Genomic DNA, 23,402 nt, shown 5'->3' on the forward strand with positions numbered 1-23,402 from the left:
ACAAATAATTTTTGGATTGTAATGCATATGTAATTGATGTACTGAAATAATGGATTTTGGATGCATATATAATTAAAAGAAAACGTTTGTTTTGATGACATGAATACAGTATTGTGGAAATTACATTTATTTCAATTTCAACAAAAAGATTGATGTAAATATTTTGAGTTTGTGATCTTAACCATTTTCTGGTTAGGCAACAGTGCGCAGAGGCCAAGTGGAAACACTTGAAATTCAATTAGCTTAGTCATTGGCACACAGGGACAGTGTGCATGCCTCAGCAGCACACTGGGTCAAAGTAAAGTATAAGTGAACCAATATAGTTAAAAGGAGTGCTCCTCTCAAATTATTATTTTTCAAGGTAGGCCTAGAACATATTCAATTTGCCAAGCTCCCCTTTTGCGTTACTTCAGACCTCGGGTGTTCACAAAAGTGATGGCAGTAGTTGTTGCCATTCTTCGGAGGTCAGAAGTGCATGTATTCCTGTATATCGACACAAGCTGTGAAAGGTGGGCTTGCTGCAGCCAGCTGTGGACCACTTCGGACAACAGACAAACTCATGACATCATTAGGTTTTACGATCATTGAGCCAGAGTGCCATGTGAGCCCCACCAAGAGACTTCCATTGAGTGGAACACTTCTGCAAATAGTAACGTTCAGGGCCTTTTCTTGAGCATTTGCCCTCCAAACAGGTTTCCGCTTCAGGAAGACATCCTTTCTCAGCAGTAGGTAGGGTCTTGCATTTGAATGACCAAATTTACATGTCTATGTGTAGAGATTGAACGACAGCAGTTAAATGTGATTGAAGTTCCGACCAAGGTGAAAGATATTATCCTTGCTGGAGATGCCTTTCTACAATGTCCACCTATGCTGTGTTATGTTTTGTAATGTACCCAACTATAGGCCTGGGTAGTCACCTAACCTCTCACCTACATTTTCCCCGCCATTGTACTACATAACTATTTTTGGTTCTGACCATTTGCCTAGTTAGGTGCTGCATAAATGTTGTGTGTTTTTCCCAGAAAACTAGCCTCATTTATTATTTATGAGGATACTCAGAATCACAGCAGTATTACCATCTTCTGTATAATAACTATGTATAAGGGTCATCCCTTTCGTCATCCTCGGCCGACATGGCACAGCAAGGTAGATCCCCTGAGGGTACCTTTTGGACTTATAAACACTATTGGCCAGATGTAGATAATTTTAATTTACCACCTCTTAAATACCGATTCATACCGAATCGGTATTTAAGAGGTGGTAAAATAGGGGGGGGGGAGATGTAGGTATTTCAGATTCAGTAAATACCGAATCGTTAAGATTCGGTATTTACCGATTCTGTAAATACCGATTCGGTATTGCCCATTGATTCCTATGGGGCTTGCAGCCCATAGGAATCAATGGGCAATACCGATTCTGTAATTACAGAATCGGTAAATACCGATTTTAGCAAGGGTGCAGGGGGTGTCACTTTGACACCCTCTGGCACCCCAAAAATAGGCATGTGCGCCATGTGGCACACAGACATGCCCGTGTGTCACATGGCACAGGTGTGCATGCACACATGTGCATGCACACCTGGATTTGGTATTTTACCACCCAATTGGATTCGGTGGTAAAATACCGATTCTTAAAGCCCTGTGGCACTCTGACATGTGCCAGCTACATCTGCATTTACAGAATCGGTATTTTACTGAGTCTGTATTTACCGATTCGGTAATTTTACCGAATCGGTAAATACAGAATCGGTAAAATACCGATTCTGTAAATGCATGCCCTACATCTCAAAATCCAATTACCGGTCGGTAACGGCCGAATTCGGCCGTTACCGACCGGTAATTGGCCACCTACATCTGGCCCCAAATCTTTGCTGGGGTGGGCAGAGGAAAAAGACTTCCATGCTGACACATTGACGCTAGACGCTGAGGTTCCTTCACACAGACACTCCAGCACTCAGTGGTCTGACTTCCCTCATAGGGTGTCCATCTCGAGACCAAGATATGGTCCGCATTCTCTCACACCAGGTAATGGGGTCAGATTCATCCTAGGGGGATTCTTTGCTCTACAACTACATACTTTCTAGATACAATTAGGTACATCTAGTTAGGGTTACATCGTAGGAGTACACATTATTATTGTCATGTATTTACATACCTGCCTATATTTATTGCTGTAGCACTATGGCAGAAATATACCATCCATTTACTCTGTTAGTGCTTATAATCATTTATATCTGTTTCTGTCTTATTGTTGTTTCAGCACACCTAGTTTACAGTAGAATGATGCTGGTTCAATAAATGCTTATTGAAAACGTCTCCACCATTTATTCTGTGTATCTCTCTGAGACAATGTGAGAATGAGTGACTGAACAAAAAATACTGTACTGTTTCCATGATCCTGGGTAGGACAGGGTTGTCATGCTCAATAGTTGCCAGGAACTATTCTCTCCTTGATAAGAGGCGTTGATCGTGGCACTGTGAGCTAGCTGGTATACAGATAAACATACCCAGTGGGGGTGTCTGGAATCAGTCTTGACACCAATCCCACAGTTTATGTTGTTGAAACGCACAGATCCTATTTAGATTCATAGGAACTACACGACAGCGGGGCACTGTAAACAATTTGTTGTCCAGTGTATAACCTGAGGCATCGAGCCCTTACAAGCAAAACATGTGCTGTTTTTCGATTGCTCTCTCCAAAAGCATGCAAACTAAGTTTCCACCAAGCTGCGCTCAAACAGAAAGGTGAAGTATCAAAGTACGTGCAGGGATCCTTTTAGTGAACCAACGATTTGAGAGGTAGGGCTGAAAAGGCCTCATCTGAAGACATATTCCATTGTTTCTCTTTTTAACTTTACAAGCTGTAACACTTCTCTCCAACTGCTAGATATCTGTAGAGTGCTTACACCTTTTGGTGCTGGGCATGTGGTTTTAGTGGAGAGATTGTGGGTATGTAGGTTCATCATATAAACAGTAGTAGAGATCTGATGCATATTGAGCACAGTGTCTCATGATTTTCCTTGGCCATGTATTCAATATAAGGTCCTTAGATTCAACCAAAATCCTCTCCAGTACGTAGTGCATACTAACCTACTGAAGGACTTTGAAAAACATGTTTGTGATTAAGTTAGAATTTAGGGCTTTTTCTCTCTTGCAGCCATAGATTTCCCTGCAGTGGTTGGACTACAATGGCTTGTTCTATAGAGAGCCAGTGCTTTCATATTCAATGGAGAACAAGTCTTTAAGAATTCTAAAGTGCACATCTATGTTTACGTGTTCCGCATGAGGACAGCCCTGCTGCCCTTTCTCTTCCTGAACACTGCTGCCTACTTAATGTCCCCAATGAAGTTTATCATATTCCTAAACTTCGTTGATGAATCCTAAGGCATTTATACTATTTGGGTGGAGGATTACCATCTTCATGGTAGATATTCTACCTAATTATGACAAATATTGCCCTTCCCCATTTAGTCTGCATTTATGTCTTTGAAAAGCAAGGTATAATTGGCTCTGCCTTGGTCAGCAATATAACTAAAATTTAATTCCGAGGCATTTCAAAGCATCTGTAGGCAAGGTAGTGGGACTTCATCAGCCAAAGATTATTTTTCCTTTGATCAAGACTTTCCTCAGGCAGGACCACACAATGAGATACGATGCCTTTCATTGGTTAAAGAGGCCAACACGTTGAGCCTTCCCGAAGAGCTGTCCTTTGAAGAGTAGAATAATTATTTTCTTTTTGTTGTCACAAGCCTGTTTTTGCCTAACAAAGCCTAACATATCAGGGTCCAGTCAAGGTGAGATGAAAGTATTTAAACACACCAACTTGCCACAACAATTGAGAGCTTAGTTTCTCCCTGCCACCATAATTCTGTTATTCCAGCCAATTCAAGAAAATACACAGCTAGTCGCCTACAATCCAGAGGGCCGACAGTGTTCAGTAAAATGTAATGGTTACTTAGCACAGCTTTCCGCCTACAACCCTAGGACCAACAGTGTAGTTTAGGCTTTTAAGTGTAAACGAGAAATAACCAGTCAAAACAAACCCTTCCACTCTCTAATTCTCCGTCATTACAGCAGCTATACGATCAGTAATGTTGGCGGCGTGATGTGGATGGTGAAAGGTGTTAGGACCTCAAATATGTTAGGACCTCAGATATCACCTAGTTTTCTGTGCGGTTCGTGTCGGGGATCAAACAGAGTAGCCCCAAATAGGCTGGGCATGTCACTTCCTGGAATTCAGAGTAAGGACAATTTCTCCATCCCCAATATAAACCATAGTGTGTGCAGCCAGGAGGTGTGATCTGGCACCAGTGTCCCAGAGTGATAGTATTACCTGGTGAGCTGCCCCCAGGGCTAGAGCCATTTGCCTCACCCGGTTAGAGCATAAAGGGTGAGTCAAGGGATTCGGGAGTCCCAGAATAGTGTAGGCTGGGAACATCAGGACGGAAGTGTTGAAGGCAGATTCGACATCATTCAGAATTTGTTCCCAGTATCAGGTGAGTTTCGGGCAATGTACCAGGCTGTTACAGGACAAAAGAAACTACGAAATTCTCTCATCAGATCCAACTGAGAGAATTTCAATCAAGATAAAGAGAATGGTAGAGGAGGCACTGTCGCACGACTGGATTACCACTAAAGAAGGGGAATTTCTGTGTCAAAAAAACCCAAGGACCCCCTACCTGTACATCTTACCCAAGATCCACAAGGACCTTGTAAATCCACCAGGAAGACCGATTGTATCGGGGATCGGGTCGGTCCTCGAACCTGTCTCTAGGTTTGCTGACGCATTCCTACGTCCAATGGTACAAAGCACATCAACATACCTCAGAGACACGAAAGATGTGCTCAATCTGCTCGAGGAGGTGTCATTTGACCCCAACACACAGCTATTAATTAGCTGTGATGTAGAAAGCCTATATACGAGCTTGCCTCACAACGAAACACTGGCGATAATTGAGGATGTCCTCTTCGCAGATGACTGGGAGTACCAAACACCACGAAACGTGGTGATGGAATGCTGTGCCCTGGCCCTCAAGGAGAATTTCTTTGAGTACAACGGCACTTTGTACCTCCAAAAGCATGGGACCAGCATGGGAAGCACATTTGCTCCAAGCATAGCTGGTCTCTATGTTCACCACCTGGAGGCAACAAAGATACTAAACATCAGTAACCCATTCCGGCAAAAGATCCTGACCTGGAAGAGGTATATTGACGACATCCTTATCATCTGGGATGGTGATGATAAGAGCGCCCAACAGTTCCTGACATGGCTCAACTATCAGGATGAATTCCTCAAATTCACCAGCGTCACAACAAAAACCAATCTGGTATTCCTGGATCTGAACATCTTCCCCAAAAATGGCAGATTGATGACAACAACCCATTTCAAGAGTACTTCCAAAAACTGTCTCTTGATGTATCAGAGCTTTCATCCGAGACACTTGAGGGATAACCTCCCCTACGGCCAGTTCTTGCGACTTCGTAGGAACTGTACGGAAGTTGCCAATTTCAAAACTCAGTCAGAAGACCTGCGGAAAAAGTTGAAAATGAGGAACTACCCCCCTAGGATCATTGATCAAGCCTACAAGAGAGCAAGAAACAATTGCAGAGAAAGTCTCCTGGAGGACAAAGTCAAAAAAGTGGAAGAGCAGAGACCAATATGTGTGACCACGTACAACACCAACTCTGACCAGGTGAGCAAAATTATTAACAAGAACTGGAAGATCCTCAATAGTGGGGGCCTGGAAATTCCAAAACCCATGTTCTCGCACAAAAGAGCACAGAGTGTCAGGGACATATTGGTACATACCAGACCCAAGGCCAACAGGGTGAACAACATTGGTAATCCAAACTTTGTACAAGGGCACTACCCTTGTGGCGGATGCAAGGTATGCTGTTTGACCAGGAAAAGCAAGAAATTGACCTTCAACAACGGGACAACATGGGAACAAAGAACATTCAGCAACTGCAATAGTTCCAATGTTGTGTATCTCATCACATGTCCCTGCAAACTCGAATACATTGGCATGACGAGCAGGGCAGTGAAGTTAAGAATAGGTGAACACAAAAGCACAATCAAGTGCAAAAAGTCCAGCACCAAATTAACAAACCACTTCCTGGAAAGTGGTCACAAACCTGAAGACATACTGTGGACTGTAATTGAACAGATCGACAACGAAAGACATCTCCTTGAAAAGGAACAGAGATGGGTTTTTCGTGTCCAGTCCAACAAAAATGGGTTGAACGATGAAATTCCGTGGGGTCAGTTATAGAACCCCCGTACCCCTAAAGAACCCCCACTCTCTGAGGCACCACCCCTAACCGTGGCCAAGATAATAACAAGGGTCCCACAAAGTTACCAATACTACTGGCATGTGGAGACCAACCCCTTTGGAACACAGCGCAACTGTGGTATGACTACTGTGCCCAACCTTAGCACAGGGGTCAAGTCTCAAAACCACATAATAACTACGTCTTCCATAGCATATCCCACAGCGAATTTCGCTGTTTAACCTGTACACCCAATCATGTCTTTCTCCAACTCTGGGCAGAAACCTGCGTAAATATTCAAAGCCGAAGTCTACCCACTTATTATACATGTTTCCCGCATTTTGGCTAAGCGCACATACCTCTCAATCTAGGTCCTCTATAATCGACCAGTTCATACTATTATGACATTTGCACTAATTAATTGTTGTAAAATCTCCACGGTCATAATTGGTTAATAGCGATCCAACCTATCTATATTGCATAAAGATTTGCATTGTGCAGGCCAAAATCCAAGTATCAATGGAAATAGAAGGAAGACTTCCGCTAATATGCCCTCCAGCGTCCCATTACGGGCGGCCATTTTGAGTTAGCGCGCTAGTGTTTTGGCAGACCCGTCAGCAGCGCGCAGTGAAGCTTAAATGATTTACCGCTCCCCACACGCGAGCATTCAGCAGAGCGGCAACACTGGTAGAAGTAAGATTTAGGGACTATGCGGACAATGTAAGTTACAGACCTTTACCCCAGGTCTCAAAACAAGTGGGTTTTGAGATATGTTTTTTACTACTCGCACAGTGTGTTCAAAAACGCTAAGGGCGTGGCTCTCTTTCTTGCAGAGCGCCGCGGTGAATTCCTACCGATTGTCAGCTCATGGGGCACAACGCGCTTGCCACAACAGTATGTATGGTTAACCATTCAAATGTAGGGGTGCGTCCCTATTTATGGGGGCTTTTATTGAATCAGTGACTAAAACCTTAAGACTAGTATGAGAGATCGGGCTCCTCTTTTTAACCCTGTGAGATGTCGCTGCATGTATTGAGTCGCGAGAGTGTGTGTGTGTGGAGATTGAAACAGCCCTAATTACAAAGGGCACGACAAAGTTCGGGGATTTTCTAGGACAGGCAGGGGATGGCAGATTGAACCATCACTCTGTCCATAAAGTCTTGCATTAGGGCTTTAGGCAATGGGCAAATGAAATTTGACAAGAAGAATTGTGGCGCAGACAACTATGAAAGCGCAGTGACAAACCACAGTTACTACTATGAACATCTGTGTGTTTTTCCTCCACTGTTCGGCATTACTTACGGACAGCCAGGGGATGGCAGATTGAACCATCACTCTGTCCATAAAGTCTAAAGTTTATTCTTTGTGTAATGGGTGAATGGATATGACGAGTGAAATTGTGGCGCAAACAATAATGAAAGCGCAAAATCCACAGCTACAAATGTAAATATCTGTGTTTCCCTTTTTTTTTTCCCCTTTTCTTTACAGAGACCACATTTAGGTCACTATTTTTGATAATTTTTGCTTCCCAGGGGCCAGCTCATGCCCTGAAGCATAAACTGACAGTGGATTTTTACTGTTAGTTTTTAGGAGGACAGGCTGACAACACTTAGCAACTGAGCTTATTCTAGTAGGGACCAGTAGAAGGTCCTGATGAGTAGGCAGTAGGGGACTGCCTACGAAACATGTAGACCAGGTTGTAGCGATCGGCTCAACCCCAAAACCCCCTTCTTAACGTCCCCAGCTAGAGAAGTGAATAAATTGTTTTTTTCTACTAGCCAGAGGATTTTTAATTTTTGTATTCACACACATTGGGGTCGATTAGGATCGCGGACGGACTTGAGTCCGTCCGCGACCCCTGAGGAGGAGGGAACGTCCGCATGGGCTGCGGCGTTCCCTCCGATCTGATTAGGATGTGACCGCCAGGGTGGCGGTCACATCCTCTATCTCTAACATTGCGGCGGGTGCAGCTTCAAGCTGCAACCGCCCCAATGTAAAAAATGCATGCACAGCATTTCCGTGCACAAAGCGGCAGGCACCGCGCGGTGCCTGCTGCATTGTGCACGCAAATGCAGGGGGGTACCATAGGTACCCCCCATGTGCACTCACCACCACCCCTTCACCCAGGGGGCCCGCAACGGGCCCCCGAAGTGAAGGTCCGTATGCTTTTCCATGGCGGCAATGCCGCCGTGGAAAAGCATATTTACACACACATCATAATATGGCGGACGGTGTCTCATAGACACCGCCTGCCATGTTATGGCTTTTCCGCCGCGGTCGGCTCCGACCGCGGCGGAAAAGCGGCGGACGGAATTCCAGACCCACCAGCCATCCTAATTTGGCGGTGGGTCTTTGGAGTCTCCGCCGCGGTTTTTCCGCATCCTCCAGGCCGGCGGACACTTCCGCCGGCCCGGAGGATGCGGAAAAACCGCCATCCTAATCGGCCCCATTGTTAGGTCCCTACACTTTCACTGACACCACCCACCTTGCACCATCACATAGTCCTGTCACCACTTCAGTGCTCCCGCGTAGTCGGTCAGGTCGTAGCACGCCCCGCCCCGTAGAGGGACGGGAAGACCCCAATGATGAAGCATGACACTACTGGATTTTTTTAGTGTGTGAGGGGTATTTTAAAAAGCACATAGCGCTCTCATCTTTACCACCCTAAGAGAGAGTATTTTCACTATATTTTCACCACTGTAAAACCAACAAATAAAATATATGTCCACACATTGATAGAATCTTTTTGTTTATGTATATCAGTTTGGAGGGTGATTCTATCAACACCTCTGCACTTCCCTTATTGTTTTGGAGTTTCGGGCAATGCAATAGTAAGTGAAGTAATGTTCCAGTGTCCCCGCACCGCTGGCAGCATTCTTTCAAGCGCTCTGCATTCCATTTTTTTAAGTCTCGCTGGGGTCAAAAACCAGTAAGAGACAATTTTATATGCAGTCCCAGTACTGCCCATGTTATGTGCTGTGTGGTGTGCTTTGTAAAATATATCCTTCCTCTCCTTGGCAGAAAAAGCCCTACCTAACTCAGTCTCCCATCTCAATTGCCCTTTGGTTTTAAGTCTGGGAAAACTCCTTTCCTAGCAGGGCATAGAGTTCAGTAATGAGGCGTGTGTGATCAGATTTAAGGATTTGTGATCAGATTTAAGGATTATCCATTTCCCAAAAGGGGTCAAAGGCCGTTCTGCCCCCTGCCTGTTCTCTGGTCTTGTCGCCCAATGTTCCAATTGTAAGTGTTGTTTGCAATCAGAGTCTGCTAATGAATAATTAGCTTTTAGCTGGTCAAAGGGGATGAGCCCGGGGAGTTAAAGACGCAACCCAATCGCTTTCATCCTCCTTTCTGCCAGTGCCAGAACGTTTCTGGTTGTTTCCCTGGGATGAAGTCTGGGTTAGTTAGAAACGGGGTCATGAGTGAACGAAAGATCGCTAGGCCCGCATTAATCGAAACAGAGTCCCACACTTTCAGTGTGGAGCTTGTCACCAGTGAGGAGTAGAAGCCCCAGGCCCCTTGCTTACTGGGAAGCCAGACTTATTTCCATATGTTGAAACCAGCAACCGCTTGATCCATAAAGGACCAATGCTTTTCAGATAGCGGGTGGTACCATTGCACCAAAAATCCAAGTTGAGCGCCTTGAAAGGATCGTAGCAGCAGAGGTACTGCCAAACCACCTTCTTATGTTAAGTGATAAAGTAAATGTTTGTGAAGGCAGGTTTTATTGACCATCCCACAGAAATATGTTGATTTTCAATTGGAGGGAATGGATGGCATAATACCGGTGGGGGTCAGATATAAGGTCAGGAATAAGTATAGAATTCACAGTAGGATGGTCATTTTGACTGCCGCTATTCTACCCCTCCAAGAGAGGTGGAGGCAGCTCCGTACTAACAGATTTCCCTGTATTTTCATAATTGGCAGCGAATGACTTTGGGAGATTCTAGGCCAGCTTAGTACCAAGGTAGAGTATGAAATATGCTGCCCTCTTTAAGGGAAACAAGGCCATAGGTTATTTTCGTGAGGGGGAGTGACAGAGAGGTTCAAGGTCTGGGATGTCTGCATATTTATTTTAAATCCCGAAACCTCACCAAAAGTCTAGAGCTCTGTTACCAATACAGGAAGCGAGGACAGCTCTGTGATGGATAAAATGACAATGTCAGCATAAAAGGCTGATTAGATGATTGTTGCCTCCAACGGGTATCCAAGTAATGGCCGGATTGTCCCTCAGCCATTGTACCAAAGGCTCCATACATAAAGCAAGAAGAAGAGCGAACAGGTGGCATCCTTCGTGTGTGCCCCGTTGTATAGAGAAGGGAGGGACGCTATACCACTGAAGCTCAGGGGTGCTATAGATACTTCAGACCCATTTGCAGAACCTCTCACCAATATCAATTTTCTGTAGCGTTTCTAATAGGTAGGGCCAGTGGACACGATTGAATGCTTTCTCGTGTTGATGGAGAGAAGCAGTGCCGCTCTCTGCAAGCTATGAGTCCTAACTAGGAGGTGCAGAAGGCGTTTGGTGTTATTGGCGCATTGGTATGAATCCCGCTTTGGCTGGGTAAATCAGGCTTGTCAATTAGCGGGTAAGGCGGAACGCCAATATACTGGTGAATAACTTTGCGTCTATATTCAAGAGAGAGATAAGTCTGTATGACCCAAAGATCCTTGCCTGGTTTCAGAATTACCGAGCTATCGGCCTCTAACATGGAGTTAGTGAGGGAGGCCGGCTCAGCAAAGGGGTTCTATAGCTGAGTAAGCAGGGGGGCTAAATCCTGGCAGAATACTTTGTAAAATTGTCAGTTAAAGACAACAGGCCCCTGGGACTTCATTGTTTTTTAAACAAGCGAGATCACCTCCTCTATTCGAATGGGTTGTTTCAAGGCCTCTGCTTCTTTGACTGGCCCTGAAGTGAGGGCATAATTGTGGAGATATCCCAAGGAATATCCACTGGGGCCATCAGAGGTTGTGTAAAGAGAGTCAACAGGCCTAAAAGGCCGATGCTATCTGTATCTGAACAGAGCTCCGTTGATGGTCCAGTACAGATTGTCTTCACCTATCCCAAATGGATTTTGCTGCAGAGGCAGTGTGCCCACATGCGCTCACAGTGGTACTCCCCAAATAAAATGTATGTTTGAGGGGCATCATATATTCTGCCTTATCCACGTCTAGGTGTTTGAGATGGAGCCACACTTTCTCAAGTTCCCTCTAAACCATAGGGGCCCTGTTCGCTTATGAATAGCCTCGAGTACCAAGACAGTCCTCTCTAGACTCCGTTGCTTGTATCGATGACAATGATTCTCTGATGCGTCCCCCCTCACTGACAGCTTCAAGGCTTCCCAGATTTATTTATTTTTATTTATTTATTTATTTTATTTTAAGGTTTTATAGAGCGCGAACTTGACCCGTGAGGGTATCAGAGCGCTTTACAGATTCAATAGAGTAATACAAGGTTACGGCAGGACATAACAAACAAAACAGGAAAAATTAGTACGTCGGAGAGCTTACAGAATCAGGGGGGTTGTAGGTGGGACGGGGTAGCATACAAGTACTGTACATTGAGGGATAGGATAAGCTATAACAGCAGGACAAAAATATTACAATAAACAAAAGAGTAATGTACAAGGACGCAGGATAAGGCAATAGTCTCTCAGGTGCCTGTGGGAACGAGTTTAGCCAAGGAATTTACCCATGAGAAAGGCCTTGGCCTCTTTTTTGAAGCGTGCAAAGGAAGGGATTTTTCTGATGTCGGGAGGGAGGGAGTTCCATATTCTCGGTGCAGTCCCGGTGAAAGCCCGATTGTAGGTTTTTATTTTCCTAAAGCGTGCAGGCCGGAGTAGGAGGGCCTTGGTCGATCTTGAGTTTCTGTTTCCTCCGGATAACACAAGCTTCTGTGCAAGATACGCAGGGGAGTTCGAGTGTAGGGCTTTGTGCGAGATGCATGCCAGCTTGAGGTGAATCCTAGCCTCGAAGGGGAGCCAGTTTAACGCTTTCAAGTGAGGAGTGATGTGGTCGAATTTTTTTGAGCCTGTAAGTAGTCTGGCGGCTGCGTTGAGGCAGGCTTTTAAGGATGCCAGCGAGATCTTAGGTAAGCCAGAGAGGGTGGAGCAACCATATTCCAGTCGAGAGATGACTAATGATTGGACTGCGAGTTTTAGGTCCGGAGCGTCTAGAAAGGGTTTCAATTTCCATAGGTAGCTCAGGTGGAATCTGGCCGATTTCGCCATTGTGTTGATGTGGTCTCACATATTTAGGTTATAGTCCAAGGTAATTCCCAGCGATTTGGCTGAATTCACAATGGTCGGGGAACAGTTTAAGGCTGTGATGGCTTTAATCCATGTCTAGATATCAGGGTTGTTCTTGGGCGGGGAGATTAGAAGGAACTCAGTTTTCTTAGCATTGAGGCCAGTGATGTCTCCCTGGTAGCGTTAGCATGGAGATAGTCTGCAGTTACTTTCCAGAGTAAGTTGACCGCAGCTTATAACTGAAACCGGGAGTCCGCAAACTCCTGGGTTGGGTGGCATTCAGACTGAGAGAAAAGGAAAGGGGGGCATGATCAGAGAACGATCGCGGGGCAATTACCACATCTGATGTAAGAGCTAACAGGACCTGAGTTGCCAGAAAGTGATCAGTACGTGTGCATGTTTTGTTCATTGCCAAATGGTATGTTTAATCTTTAGTAGAGAGGTGCAGTCAGTGTCATGTGTCCTGCAGTCCACAGTCTGTGAGCGACCGTAGCCCTGCAGCTGAGAAGGCCCCAGTTTGGGCGGAGCTGTGACCTGAGTGCTTCATGCCTGTGTCCATAACCAAATTCATGGTCCCCTCTACAGGATAGCTACATTGCGAGTCGGGAGTACAGGGGCGATGGGTCTAGTAAGAAAGGATTCCGGGTGTTTGTTAGGGGTGAGTGCTTGCAATATTCAACACTCTGTCCATCTTACCCTTTGGTTTTGTTTTGTTAGGGGCATAGACATTTACCTTCGTGAAGTGGAAGGTGCCCATTGAAAGCCTAACTGCTAAGAGGCGTCTCTTGACTTCCGTTATTGTGGATAGGATTTCCCCTTGAACTTCTGGGAGAAGAGAATGGCCACCCCGCCTTTTTTGGAGGGGCATGAGGATCAGAGCTGACTGAGGACACAGCTGGACTGCATTCTAGGGTGATCCTTAGAGACTAGGTGAGTTTTCTGCTGGAGGCATACATCACTACCTGATTGCTCTAGAAGTGAGAGGACTGCTGACCATTTAGTGGGATTATTAAGGCCTCTTACAGTGAGGCTAGTAACCTTAGATTCCTGGAAGACAGGGCGGAAAGGCAAAGTGCTGGAGGGACAGGGCGGGAAGGCAAAGGGCTGGAGGGCTTCCCACGATAGACTGGTAGGACATGGAGCAATAGGGCATCTTCACCCAGGATGGACCACTATAGTGCATTCTGCTGAGCTAAAGGTAGACTAAGCATGGAGAAAGAATAAAACCCTACAGAAAACAACACCTACAAACCATCTATACAAACATAAAACTGGAAACTGTAAGTCCCTCAATCATTGGAGCAGAAAGTAGAGTGTGGATCTGGTGATCAAGGCCATAATCAGTTGAAAGTTTCAAAGGCGTGAAATGTTCCATCGTAGAAGGATCCACTGGTCCGTAATGAGGCTCAAGGCCTCCTGGTCCCCTGTCCCCGCCACCCACATTTCCACCTATCTGGAGAAGATTTGCCGTGACCAAAGTCCCCATGGTCTCAAGGTGCGTCATTCTTGCCAGCATCACCTGTCATCGTTTCCAGCACCAAATTGCGTTCTCACACCATAGTCTCCGAATCAGGCGACAGTCTGACAGGTTCATTTATTGACTGTTGACAACATGGGCGCCTGCGCACTGTCCAGCCCTGTGTGCTGGCCTGTCATCCCCCTGTGGAAGGATCCTTGATGCCAAGTACTCAGCAGGCCTCTGTAAGGGATCTGATTTGGTGGAGTTTGCCTTCGTAACAGAAGTTGATCCGGTATGATGGTCCCATGAGTATGAAATACCAGCATCTCTCAGATGAGCAGTGACTGGGCGAAAGTCACAACCCTTTTGTAGAGTAAAGGTTGCATGGTCCTGATACAGCAAAGGTGTGTGGCCTCACAACTGAAGCAGGTGGAAATCATGGGCCATGCGCAGTATGCTCTCTTTTAGCTGGAAATTGTGGATGAACACCTGAATGGTCACAGGTGGGGTTTTCTCTGATTTCAGTGATCCTACCCGGTGCACCCGGTCCAGCTTTATCTCCTTGTCCGCCGGTGCCCCCAGAATGTGGCGAAAGAGAGCTCCAACATATTCTCCCAGGTTGGCTCCATCTGCGGCAGTTCAGGGCCTTTTGATGCATACATTATTACGCCTCGATCGGTTTTCTAAGTCCTCGTCATGAGCCTGTAGGTTGATCTGTTAGTCCTGGAGGCGGAGCACCTCCTGCTGCAGCCACTCGACCTCTTCAACTCGACTGGACTACTGGTCCTCAAGAGCAGAGACCCGGTCGCCTATCTCCTCCAGATCTCGGCATACCAGTTACAGATCCGATGAGAGGTCCTTTTTTACCGCCTATAGGTCATCCCGTAGAGACGCAAATAAGGCCTCCAGGAAAGTGGGTCACTGGCCCCTCCGCATTGTCAGTCTCTCTGGATGATCTGATCCAGCCGTAGACATCCTATCTCCTGAAGGCCCCCTACAGGTTTAAGCAGCATGTCCCGGAGAGACTGAACTTACTTTATCCAGGCTCACGACATGACAGTGACCCTTTATGCAGGAGTATCCCAGACTATCATCCAGCCGGTATAGTCCAGATCAGGGGGGATGTGCACTTGCACTATTGCTTACATAAATATGCCAGGTGTGGTGGCCGTGGGCCCCAGCGGCTCAAGTGCTCCTTCCTCTCCGCCCTGTGACCCAGCTGGGGTGTGGCGTCCTAGATCTACAGCGAAAGGAAAATATCTGGGCAGAATTCCTGGTAATGATTGTAAAACAATATATAGAAATAACTATAAAGTGTTTTGGAAAGGCTGGAAGACCACCTTGAAAGGATGGGAATTTGGTCAAGATGTTTTTGGACAAGATCTTATGTATGGGTTTAAAATATTTCTGGATCTTCTAGTTCAGTATGGAATCCGTGTCCGGAATTCTTTGAGTACCTACAGATTCATCATTACTTCATGTCTGTGTTTAATCCTGCATGGATCTACTCTAATCTTACTTTATTTTTTTTAGTGGTGCAGCATTGACTATTTCTACAATATATAGGTTACTGAGGAAGCCCATGTAAGATGATACTAAACCTATGATGTCCTAGGTGGGAACAAGGAGGAGCAGACAGAGTGCATACTTTTCCTTCTTTAAGTAAATATTGGGTCTCAGTGTCTATAGTGTAGAGTTGTAGGGGTCAGTGCCTACCGTGGGCAGTGCAATTTAAAGAGACAATGTGATAAATGTTTCATGAAAACAGCAACAAACATGGGAGGGACAAGATGATTTAAGAAAGAATGGGGCAAATAAAGATTGTCTTCCTACAGCCTAAAGTGATATCCATGTTTAAGTGTCTTAGGGCCAGATGTAGGTAATTCATATTTACCGACTCTTAAATACCGAATTTTACCGATTCGGTATTTAAGAGTCGGTAAATATGAAGGGGGAGATGTAGGTATTTCCAGATGTGGAAATACCGAATCGTTAAAAATAGGTATTTACCGATTCGGTAAATACCGAATCGGTATTTCCTATTGATTCCTATGGGCTGTGAAGCCCATCGGAATCAATGGGAAATACCGATTCTGTCATTACAGAATCGGTAAATACCGATTTTAGCAAGGGTGCAGGGGGTGTCACTTTGACACCCTCTGGCAAGGGGGTGTCACTTTGACACCCTGTGGCACCCCAAAAATGTACATGTGCGCCATGTGGCACACAGACATGCCCTAAGGGCATGTCTGTCTGTCACATGGCATAGGTGTGCATGCACACATGTGCATGCACACCTGAATTCGGTATTTTAACACCCAATTGGATTGGGTGGTAAAATACCGAATTTGTAGGGCCTTTGGGACTCTGAAGAGTCCCACCTACATCTGAGATTTCCCGAATCGGTAAAATACCGATTCGGTATTTTACAGAATCGGTAAATTTACCGATTCGGTAAATTTACCGATTCTGTAAAAAAGTGCCCCTACATACTGAAAACCCATTTACCGGTCGGTAACGGCCGAAATCGGCTGTTACCGGTCGGTAAATGTCTCCTACATCTGGCCCTTAATATGCTATGTGGCTGATTTCCGTTTATTATGTTTTCTGATTTTATATGTTGCCTAGTCTTGACTCCTTCACATACCTGTTTCCCCTGCCACTTAACATTTTCAGTCCCTTTAGCTCAATCTTGCAAGTTTCTACATTTTCCTGTCCTTTATTTACTCTTTCTTTCACCTTGTTCTCTCTTTCGCCCTATTGCTTTGGGTCAAAGTCTAATGATAAAAGATATGTCCTGGCCCACAGAAGTGAGTGCTGGCCCCCACTAACTGCAATTACAGGCACAACTTACAAACAGATCGTTTGACATTAAAGAAGGAAGTCATTATAGTGGGTAGAGCTTGCAGATTTTTCATTAGAGTTTCATGGTTTAGACTGAGCGTGTAATGTGTTACGGATTACTTCGGCCTTGGAGTAGCAGAGTGTTTTTTACTATGGAAGGAAGGAATAAGCGGGCTAAAGGAAGCACAGGGAAGAGTGAGATAGATGGTGTTGACTTTAAAATATGTTGAAGATGAGCGGATTTTGATGGTGCAGCTTTCCTTAGATTCCTCATTTTAAGTATACTCTTTTAAGCATTCCACTAGGTTCAAAACTTTTTCCCAGCATTGGCTCTCCAACACAGCCAGGTGGCGCCCTGAGAGGTCAACCTGACCCCACCGGTCAGACATGATGCATGGAGTATATTAGGTGCCAGCTGGAATGCTGGTGTCAGTTCCAGCTTTTTCTGTGCCTCATTGATAAATGTCCAGAGCTCTCACAGTGCTTCATCACTGAACTTCCTTCACATATTAACAGCGACTACAGTAAATTCTTTTGCAAAACTGTCACAGAAGAAGATGTCATCGTCAGACCGACATGACTTCTGCAAGTGGTTTTTAGGCTTGGAATATAGGAGGGTACTCCATGAAAGGAATCAGAGATCAAAACATGAAGTTGTTTTTTGCCAAGGTCTGCAGGGTTACGTCAAAGCGATCACCTTCACCTCCTCATGTGCAAGTAAGTCCCTGGCCAGGAATTGATTTCCCAAAAGATCTTCCCACAAAAAAGGGCAAAAAGTGTCATAGGAAGGAAAAGTATTTTTCTTCATCTAGGAATGAATCGCTTTCTGAGTTCCAATGCAGTTCCACGATGCCAGACTCTTCTTTGTATCGGACAACATTCTGAAGGTGAAATAGTTCCTGGCTCCATAGGCTAAACCTGTGAAGGTCAACGCCTTCTAGCCAGTAATGCGCACTTGTGCTGGACGTTTCCACTTTCCACAGGGCTACTGCCTGAAGGAGAGCATAATCATGCAGAACTAATAACTCTGGTGGCTCTGACCCTGGCACCTCCTGAGGTTGTGCATCTTGGGGTTCTGTCCCCAGTACTTTATAAAAAGTTAACACTGAAGTATATAAAACGCCCAGAGGTAGGTCCTGTGTGCTCACTGTGTGACTGGAGCAACCTCAACCAGGCTGATGAGCCCTAGCAAATGTGAAATCGGTCTTGGGTCGCTTGTTTTCCGGTTCAGGTAGGACCTAGCATAGCAGTTTAGGCTTGACTGTTCCCATTGGATAAGGTTCAAGAATGATTTGCATATAGCTGCTTCCAAACTGAGGTGGCATGGTGGGTGATATATGATGGATAGGGATGTGGCCCGAGCGATTGCCAGTGGCTGAGATTAATTCAAGCATTCAATTTATTACTTTGTTTTTGATACCTTAACGCCATGCGTGCGGCGCATTTTCCCACTGTGCGTTGAAGTTTTTAAAAACCCGCGGTTCATGACAAGCTCAGCTCGTCATGAGCGTACGAGAGGTGTACCTCATGACGAGCTGAGCTCGTCATGAGCGTCGAAGGGGTTAAGTGTGACAGGTATGCCAAGACGTAGGCCCTGTGCTTATTGTGCCACTGGAACCAGGTAATACCTGGCTGACGAGCCCTAACAAGGATGAAACTGTTGCTTATGTTCTGGTTTAGGGAGAACCTGTCCTGGTGGTTCAGGCCAGACTTTTCCCATTGGAGCAGGGTCACGACTGATTTGCATATGGCTGGGTCCACTCTGAAGTGGCATGGTCGGCGAAAAATAATGGAATGGGATGTGGCCCTTCGCAATTGCCAGTGGTTGAGATTATTTCAAGCATTCCATCCATCACTAAGTTTTTCATGCCCTAATGAAAAGTCAGAGCCTGCCAAATAGCCGCCCCCTGTTCAAACAAACTCTTCCTCAGCGCAAACACCTCCATTGTCGCCTTTGAAGTCAGCTGAGATTATCCTTAAATTGGAGAAGACAGTGAAGGTAAGCTTTAATGATGATCACTTGCCGGAAACACCTTCTTATGGCTCAGAGGTGTACCCTGCTGGAAGAATTGTTTACCTCAGACTCAGATGTCTGCACTATGCCAGATACGAAAAATGGCCTCACGGAAGATGATGATTTAGATGTTTGGACAACCTCCTTACCTCATATAACATTGATGCTGACTTGTATCCTGACTTACAAAATTTCTGTGGCCTTGACATCCCTTACTGCTTTGGCTTCACCTCAGAGGAAGTATCGTCATTCTCCACTGTAGTCCAACTGAAGTCTTGGAGTTGACCTTGCCCTCTGAAGAGGCAAAATCTAACATTTTGATGGACTTCTTACAACCCTCCTCCTCTATGGCAGAGCAGTTGATTTTATTTAATGAGAATCTTTTTGGGATTGTGTCTCACCTGCATGGCAGAAACCCTTCTGGGGCCCAAAAGTCCACAGAAATGCCTGCCCCGTGTGACTCAAATTTTCTGTCCTCTCACTCTTTACTGGAAAGTCTGGTAGTTCAAGTTTTTTTCTCAAAGCTAAGCCTGAAAGCCTTCCCAAGAGCACCTTATGCCCTCCATATAGCAACTACCACCTGTCTGCTTGACTGATAATTCCACTTCCTGTGTCTAAGCTCTTTGGACACTGTTGCTCGATCCATGGGCACAGTTGTTACACTTTGCTGCCATGCTTGAATGTAGTCCACTGTCTTCTCAGGAGTTGTCCAAGTAACCCTCATGGACATGCCCTTGGATGGCAATTGGCTTTCCCGAGAGAAGGTCACTTCTTACCAGGAACTCTTCTTGAACACTTGGCTTGCTTTCTGGAGAGGCTCATTCACTTGGCCTATCCCCCCTGGGAAACAGTTTCATTAACAGTACAGGAAATTTAAGCTTATCAACTTATCCTAATACCTCAACAAATATATTTCTCCTTTCGGTGTAGTGGTGGAACTGGGGTCATATCGTACAATGCAGCACAATTTCCTTGTTTTTGCTGGGCGCACCTTAAAAAATGTGTGGCCTGCGCAAACAAGGAGAATGCACCATATCACACTGAATGTGCTTCCCCCAGGGCAGGCTCGAACTTGCGTTACTCTGGGGGCAATGCATTCGAGTGAAATACGGAGCGGCTTTGAAGAAGTTGCTTCATGTTTTACTATGCCGGTGGCAACCCTTCTGCAAGGTTAAGAGGGGTGAGAGATCCCCTGGCAAGCGGGTGCAGTGAGTGACTACATTCGCCTGCAAGGGGATGTCTGAGGGGCCATAGGACTCACTTAGCCCCCTCCAAAAGACTGCCATCCGAGGCACCTGACAGTGCACCATCTTTTTGTGCGCCTCCTGATGGCATCTTTGCCTTTGCGCCCTCGTCTAGAATATGATAATGGCACAGAGGCAAAAAGATTCTCTTATTTGCATAGGGCCACGCCCCTATTCAAATGAGATAACACTCTCTGATGATAGCGCTGGCGCTATATGTGCACCAGCACTATCTGTATTACAAAAGGGGCCACACAAGCATCTGCTGGCCCTTCCATAATACCAAAGTGCCCCAGTGGTGTGCAAAGTGGGATCAAATGCCCGTTTTGCCCCCGGGGCACTTTGTACAATACTGCCCCAATGGGCAACTTATCCAGTCTTTACAATCCAGTGCTGGCACTGCTGACTGAAAACCTCCTTGACTCCTCCCCACTGATATCGCCATATCCCTATGTGGGGTAGGTGAAAGGTCTTCCACTTTTCCACTAATTTAGATGCAATCATGCTGGATCAGTGGGTCTTGCAACAAGACATAAGACCTACCCTTCTATTTTCTCCTACCAAACCATAATCAATCAGAACATGCACTCTGCTAGAGGCCACAATTTTGGAGAAGGAAGTCCTTGTCTGCTGAACAAAAGGGACATACAGGTAGTGCTTCTGAAAGAAAAGGCATGAGAGTACATCTTGGTCTCTAAGAAGGACAGAGGTCTGAGACCCATCCTGGATCACCACCTTCTGAATGTGTTCATTCGATGGGACAAGTACAGGATGCTGTTCCTGTGCCAAGTCTTACTGTTCATGAATATGGGGAATTGCCAGCCTCTCTGGATCTGCATGACACCTATTTTCAGTTGCAAGTACTCCTGCTCCTTTTATGTTACCCGCCATTGTGTGATCCTAGCACTATCAGTCCATGGGCTTGCTTTTCAGGCTAATGACGCACCTTGTGTTGCCATGCTTATGCTGGCAGGTTTGGCATCTTCAAAGGAAGCCAGGACTTTTAATTTTCCTACTTAGATGACTGGCCAGTGGAAGCAGAGCCCCCAGCGCTGTTTGAGGAGCGAATGGATGACTCACGCCCACAACGTTGGCTTTTCTTTCAATGCTTAGAAGTCTGCCTTCACTGCAGTGATTAACCTTCCTATGAATGTGTCTGTCTGTAACACAATTGTTGCACATGTAAAGCACTCTGATACCTTCAGGTCTAGTTTGCAGTATATAAAACGAAAAAAATAATTGATACCATCTGCATGAAGCTGAACTCCCTAAATAACACCCATGAGCAGCGTCTACACACAAATGCACAGTGTAAAGTGCTGAAAAAGAGTAGGTCCTAAAATGGTGGTAAGAACAGGAGCAGGGGATGTTTACAAGTATTTGGTCCATGCTCTGGGGGAGGGCTAAACACAAGAAGAGGATTGGCCATGCATGCCAGGAACAAATGGTGACAAAGAATATGAGACACATGATGGAGCAAGCAAATGGGAAGCCCACAGATTAAACACTACTTGTCTTGCGCTGTGTAGCCGAGACCTAAACATGAAACATGCTCCCAGGACTCCCTATCAAACATTGTGGCTTTGTATGGGTGGCTTTCCACTACTAGGGACAGGGCATTATTTTGGGGCATCAATTTGTAGGTGCTTCCGGTTATAATCAAATGCAAATGCCGACAACAGTTTCGGTGCAGTAGTCTCAGTATGAGCAATAACATTTTTTGCTGCATTAAAATAATGGCTTAGGGTTGGTTGACCACTTAACATAGGGACATTTATATTCACCAAACATAAGCCCTTCTCGAAATGTTGCTGATGTTCAAAGCTTGCAGGAATAGCAGCCGAGAGCTCTAACTGGCTTTGCCTGGAGTCCTACCCAGCCCTGCACTATGCCAGACCAATTCTTAGCCAGAGCTAAAACAACCCTGGGAAAATTGATTTAACACATTTTGTCTCAGTTTATACGTCTGTGAGCATTTGGGAACACACACACAAGCACACACATGTGCAATAGTGTGTAGTTAGAGTTTCCATTGGCAAGCCATTGTTATCTTTTCTTTAAAACATTGGCACCATCTGACCATTCTACACATACCTTTCCCCAAAAATGTAATCTACTATGGATTCACCATGGCAAATATTGTGCAGATCTGTGAAGATGGTTCAGAGGAGGTTTAAGGGGACCAGAAAGTGAGTTTTGCCATTTTAGCTCCCATAGGAATCTTTTCCGTCTGCTACAGAAAAACAGCTGAACAGAATTGCACTAAACTTGCCATGAGAGTAGAACTATAATCAAGGAAGTGCCTTTGATTAGGGTATAAATCCATTCAGTAGTTTCGAGAAACTAATGTTACAAAAGTGCGACAGTTGGGCTTGATAGGCTTAACGAGGTACGGATGGCTGAACTGTTAATCTATGGATAGTTTACAGACCAACCATAGGCCCATATAAAAAAAATCTAAAGAAATGTGTTCGGACGAGGGAACTGATATGTAATCTGATCTACACGATCATTTATATGTGTAAGTGCTTTTATCACCTCAAAACGGAAGTTCATGAGCAGTGCATTTGGTGTGCGAGTTATGGTTTGCATGATGGCTGTTGTGTGAGTTATGGATTGTGGAGCTAACAGGATTGCAGCCTGATGAGTAGCCATTGATGAGAAACAGGGAGGTTGCTGTACTCCAGAATGACTGCAATATCCTAAGCAGCAACACTGGTTACAATTGAAAAAAACTCTGCAGTGGCCCAAAATGGACATTGCCCAGTCATTGATTGACTGATGGATGAGTCTGGTCTATGACCAGACTGAGGTGTGTGTGAGATAGTCTTGAGGGTAGAATCCCATGAGAAGAAGAGGTGGGCTTTCAGACTTCGACATTACTTCAGGAAATCATTGAAAGCCTTAGGTTTTTAGGCATGCTTTTTCATAGTGAAGTGATATGATCTGTAACTAAATCCTTTGCAACCCTATGATGGGAGTTTGGGGTTTGCATATCTCAGGCTCCTACAGGACTCAATGGCTGAACAATGCTGGAGAGAGATCCTTTTGTGTACAATGAACTTTCTTTGACAGGTAGCCATGGTAGTGTTCACCAGTAATGAGCATATGATCGCAATGTCACAGGTTGTCTATAGAGCCAGTCTACTTCACTTGTGATCCTGTGGCCTTTAGCGGGATTCTTTATATGTAATCCTGTGGTGATCATAATTAGTAGAAATCTAGGCAGAAGATGACCACAGCAAAAACAGAGCTAATTTATAAGGAAGGTTCAGCCTACTTCACACTTTGATGGATCTCTTGTTGGCAGTTTACTGCTCAAGT

At 45.3% G+C, this 23,402-nt stretch overlaps 1 protein-coding gene across 2 annotated transcripts in view; it reads left to right on the forward strand.

Annotated features, from left to right (window-relative positions):
- Positions 1-23,402, forward strand: part of TOMM40L (translocase of outer mitochondrial membrane 40 like) — a 586,774-nt gene that overhangs the window by 469,806 nt on the left and 93,566 nt on the right. The gene's annotated exons all lie outside the window — the stretch shown is intronic.

This window comes from Lissotriton helveticus, chromosome 12 (assembly GCF_964261635.1).
Source record: "Lissotriton helveticus chromosome 12, aLisHel1.1, whole genome shotgun sequence".
Classification (NCBI taxonomy): domain Eukaryota; kingdom Metazoa; phylum Chordata; class Amphibia; order Caudata; family Salamandridae; genus Lissotriton; species Lissotriton helveticus.